At 41.5% G+C, this 6,486-nt stretch overlaps 1 non-coding gene across 1 annotated transcript; it reads right to left on the bottom strand.

Annotated features, from left to right (window-relative positions):
• Nucleotides 1–5,718: 5,718 nt before the first annotated feature.
• Nucleotides 5,719–5,795, bottom strand: TRNAS-CGA (transfer RNA serine (anticodon CGA)). Its single transcript has one exon. It is a non-coding gene; the product is annotated as a tRNA-Ser (tRNA).
• Between the last annotated feature and the right edge of the window lie 691 nt (nucleotides 5,796–6,486).

The raw sequence follows: 6,486 nt of genomic DNA, 5'->3' as shown, positions 1-6,486 counted from the left end.
AGCAGGTGAGGCCGCCTGGGTGAGGTACTGGTCCTCCTCCTCGGTTGTATCCCGGGCCCAATATCTCATGCTCAAGGACACTGCCCTTGAGGCGGTAGAGGTAGGCTCCCTCGCTGAGTCCGAGGGAAAAGCTAACCCTGGAGGGTAAACAGATTAAGAAGAAGAAGAAGAAAATAATAATCCGTGGATACAACGGGAAGAATCACGTAGGGTAGTGTGAAAATATTTTTATAAACGTGTGACAAGACTGACTTAATGTATTTTCCTCGTAAACCTACGATATTACATTACAGTTTCTCTAAAGCTAAAACATTTTTCGTACTCATGCTATTGTCAGTTTGTCACTGCTCTGGAGTGACACCACCCGACAGCTTTGTATTCCACAGTCTGTTGTAGTTCAAAACCGCGACTGTCTGAATAGCCTTGTTTGATCCACGAAAAATAAAGAGAAAACAAGAGATTAACTGAGAAGGCAGCCTTAGGCAGTGACCACTACCACAAATGAGATTTGAAGAACGAAATCCACTCCCGAGCAAGGACACCACTGGTTGGGAAGATAACATCTTGAGTGGGTCACAAGAGAATGTGCGTCGTCTTCGGAGAGTTCTAACTTCAGATAGAATTTCCAGATCATTGCAGCCGAGAGGGATAAAGTTATCTTGCAATTGGTGTCTCCATTTACGAACAAAGACCGACATGCGAATGAGTAGAACAATGTATTCGAAAGCAACCAACTCCAGTTCATCTCCTCTCTGCAGCTGCAAAATGCATCAAACGAATTTATAAATACAAAATTTAGTATGGAATATTAAGTAGTGGATGATGTAGAGGAAGATTACTTTCTTGTTACTTGATTCGTCGCCTGTCCAGTGATTGAGGATTGAGGATTGGAATAGTCTCATAACACCTACTGAGAAGTTTTCTGATATGAAAGGCAGCGCGCACTCGCGGATACTAATTCACTAAGGACGTTGTAACGCTCACCAGGTTGTGCTTCAGTATATGCAGGCCATGTGTATTGTCAGCAGTCGTCTTGCAAAGCTAAGGCCCTAATAATTAGAAAAGTGTAGTTTTTCTTATTGAATGACCGGGCGAGTTGGCCGTGCGGTTAGGGGCGCGCAGTTGTTTAGCTTGCATCCGGTAGAGATTGGGTTCGACCCCCACTGTCGGCAGCCCTGAAGATGGCATTCCTTGGTTTCTCATGTTCACACTGGGCAAATGCTGGGGTTGTACCTTAATTTAGGCCATGGCCGCCTTCTTCCCACTCTTAGGCCTTTCCTATCCCATCGTTGCTACAAGACCTGTCTGTTTGGGCACGATGTAAAGAAAATTATTTTAAAAAATCTTACTGAAAGAATATTAATTCCTACGTTGAAAGGAAATAATTTTTCTTCACCCACATTAATTAACTAGCGATGCTTGCTAGCTTCACTACACGTACAAACTGCAAAGTGTTTTAAGAGAATGGCTCAGCTGTAAACGTAAATATTGCCAACGTTATGGACCGCTTTATATAATATTATTTAGAGCCCGCATGTTTATTGAGGCTTTAATAGGTTGGAATGCAAACTCAATGAAGCGAGTATCAACCATACTGCACAACAGTTCTGCAATGAGTTTTGCATAAACATTAGAGGTACTACCTATTAGAACCCATTGAAATTATGTTACTCTCGCTACAGTACAGCGTGGAACAGTAGAAGACAATTCATCCCAGCCAAATTATTTTGTATTCTAAAGTATCACTGTCTAAGAATGCGGGCTAAAATAATATTAAGAAAGTGAGACATTTATATGTAATATTTATTTCCCATATATTTATTTAATATTTGTATACTTACAGTGCCCAATCACTTGTTGATTCATTGTAATTGAAATGTGGAGCTGGGTAGAATGCTACGTGTGCCTTAGACTGCTTAAGATTTTAAAACGTTTTTCCTCTCGTCTCATTGAAAGATTACTTCAGGTCTTTGGACACGCTGGGAGACGACTTGGAGAAAATCTAGAGAAGTTAATCATGGAAGGGAAGGTTGAGCGTTGTAGACTACGGGGAAGGACTGCAACCAGTTGGATAGGAAAAGTAACGAATTTTATCAGTTTATCTTTCCAATGTGCCCTGAAGAGAACCGAAGATCGTCCGGTATGGCGAAGCTATAGCAGAGATGTATGCAGCAAAGGCAGTGGGGTCACAACACTCAGATGAATAAATCGATTTGTGATGATGTTGATGATGTGATTCATTATATGTAATATCCAGTGAGTGAAATAATGCTTACACATGCGCACTTGTAGTAAAGTTAAAGCTTTCCGAACACTAGCCCCATTCTTACATTACTTACTCTCATCGGATTATTTGAGAATTCTCGATATTTCTCGGGACCCTGGGGGTTGATATTGTGAGGTTATAGTGTGCCAGACGCTGTGTCGTTAATCCATATCTATTTTCATTTCCACACCTACATTAATACAGTCCTACACTTATACTTCGATTTTGTGAATGAGCATTATTCATTGGAGAGATCACCCAACACTATCTCGGAATTTGGTGTTAAAAGAAATTTGGACTTACAGGAAACATCTAGGTTTACAAAAATATAGGTCATTGGTCTGGAAATGAAACATCCTACATCCTACTGGGAGAATAATTAGTTGTGCCTGCGTACAATTAATGTTTTTCTTCTGAGGCCCAGTGTGTACCCTACCACAGTTCAGACCCCTGAGGGAGTCTAGATAACTTTTCTTTTTTGGGAGGGGGGGTATATGAGGTTTTTGGGAACAACGTTAAATGTTTTACGGCACTTTGAAGTGCCTCAATTCATCTTTTTTTCATTTATGTACCCATATTTATACATTGTTGCACGTGAGGTTCCCATTATTAGTATAGATGTATGCAGTATCTACCATAATGTAATTGGGCGTACATACCGGGAGAAACTCCAGTAGGCAATTTGACCCGCATGACGGTCAATATGATAAGTGTGGCCTTAGCGTGCTTAGTGTATAAGAGAACCAGTAGAGAAATATTCGGGGCGTGGTGGAGAGATGTCAAAGTTCCTTTTTTTCTTCATTATTGGTGTAACGTCGCACTAAAACATATAGGGATTGGGAAGGTAGCCATGGCCTCAATTAATGTACACACCCTGTGTGCACCTGGTATTGGAATGGGAAATAATTGAAAATCATCTTTAGGACTGCCAACGAACCTACGAACCTACAAACCTGAGATCCTATGCCCGAATTCATGGACGCAGAAACGTTACCTGAACCCCGCAATGACTTATTAGGTTATAATCCTGGGCTGCACGTTCAGTGAGTTGTCCCATCTACATAAAGGTAAACGGCCCAAATCCGCTGTGGTATTCGCCTTGCCCAAGTGGAAGGTGCATGATCATTGTGAAAAAGGATGTTTATTTCCAACAGAAATTGCACACCCCTGAGTCATGAAATAGTCAGTAATAGGCTGCAGTTGATGCCCACCATCGGATAGGAGTTCAGGCAGCAGCTGTGATCTTGGGAGCAGAAGGACAACCACTAACCAACTGCGACACTGAAATTAACTCTGTACGACTGACCTGAGTTTCTGTGTAATGGCCATCAGTCTAACGGTGGGAGATAGGCCTAACAGGGAACAATATGTGAGGTCATGTTACGTTACTTCGTGTAAGGTAGGTGGGGGGAGGGCAAATTCCCTCTCCGCACCTTATTTCGTCCCCCTAGGTATTTTAAGTTTGCACGGTTACTGCTTACTGTTTCGCCACGTGTACACGCGTAGCCTCGTCCCGTTGTCTTGTTGTGAGAGTTAGTTGTGTGCACCACATTTAGTTTCCGTGTACAAGGAGGATTCATTTATCATGCTAAGCTGAGTTAGTGCAGCATTCAAATTAAAAGCCTCTTATTCCTAGACTGAGCACTGATATGTGTATGAAATGCTGGCTTGCATTTCAGTCGTGTGGCTGGCTTGTAATCACTAAAGTGAGGTGGTTGGCGTGAGTTATTGTAGCGCACATTATAATAAATCAGGGAATGTTCGTAATTTCGTCCTCTGTCATTGTATTTGTTATTTATGAAGCTTATTATTATTTTCAGATGGGATAACGCAACCAGGGAATAAGGATGCTGTGAAAAAGGCTATTAAGGGAGTGAGGTATAAGAGAATGGATTACGAACATGCAAGTAAAGCGTTTAACATCCCGCGAACAACGCTGAAAGACTCTTAAAAAGAATAAAAAAGGAAATATTTTTAATAAGTAGCCTTCAAGTACTTCATTATAGTTAAATTGTTTGGTAAGGTTAAAAGAATAAATATACTAAATTGTACTTCTCATAAATTTGGTGGGGGACGAAATTACGAACACATTTTTGGCACTTTACATTCACTACCTTACGTTATAAGTTTCATTGTAACTTTCTCGTAAGTGGAGAATATGCTCAGTGATATATTTACCAATTGCTAGACTTGTTCATAATATTCCTGAATTTCTACAAGTACAGATATGCTAAAGGGACGAAATATGGGCCCCCTACCTTACCCTCGAGTATTACGTAAGACTGTATTTGAAGGAAAGACCATTTCCTATTAACATCAACGTCGTTGAGATTTGGTTTAGTGCTGTGGCTTGAAAAATAGCAACATTTATTGCACAGTACTCGATCGTTAGGTAGAAACGTTTGGCCCCCAGATTCAATATTTCGTAACCAAGGTGTTCTAAGCGAGTGTCATAACCACTGGCTTCGGAACAAGGTGGCCATGCGTTGAATCCCAACCAATACCTGTGAGAATTTTGAAAAGAATTGACTCAAATTCCATACAAAATTGGAGGTCCCAAGACTTTAATTACGGTATCGACTTTCATGTAAATTGCACCGCCAACCTAATCATGCTCAGATTTCCAACAAGATAATTACGCTAGTGATAAATTTACGGAATCAAAAACTGATGGATGAACATTTCAACATTTAGTAGAATGTTCATATGATTGTCAAGCTCTCTGCTCATGAAAGTTAATGGTGTGTAATGAGAAAACCCGGTTTAAATAGTACACTGTCCTAAGAAATTAGCGGAACATATTTTGAACGTCTGGCATGTTACATTGCTTTTGGCACAATTGGTACCAGTGGCCTTATTGCATTGACTGAGACCTTTTGTATTCAAAGCAAGAGACATATGAGTCACCCTGTCTCTGTAGTTTTAGTTTTAGCATTGCAGTACATTGCCAGGAGAACTATCAAAACAAAGTGAATACTTGTATGTGTAGCGAGGTAAACAGACTGAAGTTGTCATTTGTGGAGCACGTATAGTGAGATGTCTTAATGACGAGGAAATTGCAAGCATTTCAACGTATGCCTGCCTGCTCTTCACCGGATATGAAATCGATACAACGAGGCAAATAAGCTTACCAGGCGATTTGACGAGGTCTTCAGTGCATCACAACTAAAAATAGCAACCAATATCTGGTCAATTCTGCGTGGCGTCTTAGTACTGCCAGTGCTAGAGAACTGAAATATGCTGAATGGCTCAGACGGTTGAAGCACTGGCCTTCTGACCCCAACTTGGCAGATTCGATCCTGGCTCATTCCGGTGATATTTGAAGGTGCTCAAATATGAATATTGAATTTTCACGACCGCATTGTAATCGAAACAGACTTTCAACGTTTTAGGTCGTGTTACGTACATGTAGTACGTGTTGAAGAGATGTTAAGTACAGAACAAAAATGGCCAGCAGGACACCAGTGGGATTCGAACCCACAACCTCCCGATTTCGCGTCGGTTGCTCTACCAATTGAGCTATGGTGGCCTAGGCCATCTTTGTTCTGTTTGAAAGGATCTGAGCTACAGGTCTGGCACTGCTGCTAGCACACTGTAGCTCAAATATGTCAGCCTCGTGTTGGTAGATTTATTAGCACGTAAAAGAACTCCTGCGGGACAAAATTCTGGCACCTCGGCGTCTCCGAAAACCGTAAAAGTAGTTAGTGGGACGTAAAGCAAGTAGCATTATTATTTATTAGAACTGAAATTAGACCTCAATACAGCAACATAATTCGTTTTATCCGATCAGACTGTAAGTAACGGATTAAGCAAACTGAACTTACGACCCAGACGACCTGTTCGAGTGTCTCGCATGATGCAGCTACATCAAGCAACTCGCCTTCTGTTCGACCGTAACCACGTCAATTGGCAACTTTGCCGTTGGAGAGATGTGTTATTCACAGACGAGCTGTATTTCCCCTGATTCATAACTTTGACCTTGTACGTGTATGGAGATGCCCTGATGAGCTTTGCTTGCCGAAATTTGTACAGCAATTGGACAAGTTCGGACAAGGTTCCGTGATGGTTTGGGGCAGAATTAGTGTCGAACCCTTACAGATCTTGTTGTTGCCCGTGGCTTCCTTAACACCAGAGAGTACATCAACCAGAACCTGCCCGACCATGTGATGGTCGCTGCATACGGTGTTGGTCCTGAATTCCTTCTCATGCACGAAAATGCA

This window comes from Anabrus simplex, chromosome 1, assembly GCF_040414725.1.
Source record: "Anabrus simplex isolate iqAnaSimp1 chromosome 1, ASM4041472v1, whole genome shotgun sequence".
NCBI classification, from domain to species: domain Eukaryota; kingdom Metazoa; phylum Arthropoda; class Insecta; order Orthoptera; family Tettigoniidae; genus Anabrus; species Anabrus simplex.
The sequence above is the reverse complement of the archived record's forward strand: the minus strand, read 5'-3'. Positions and strand labels throughout refer to the sequence as shown.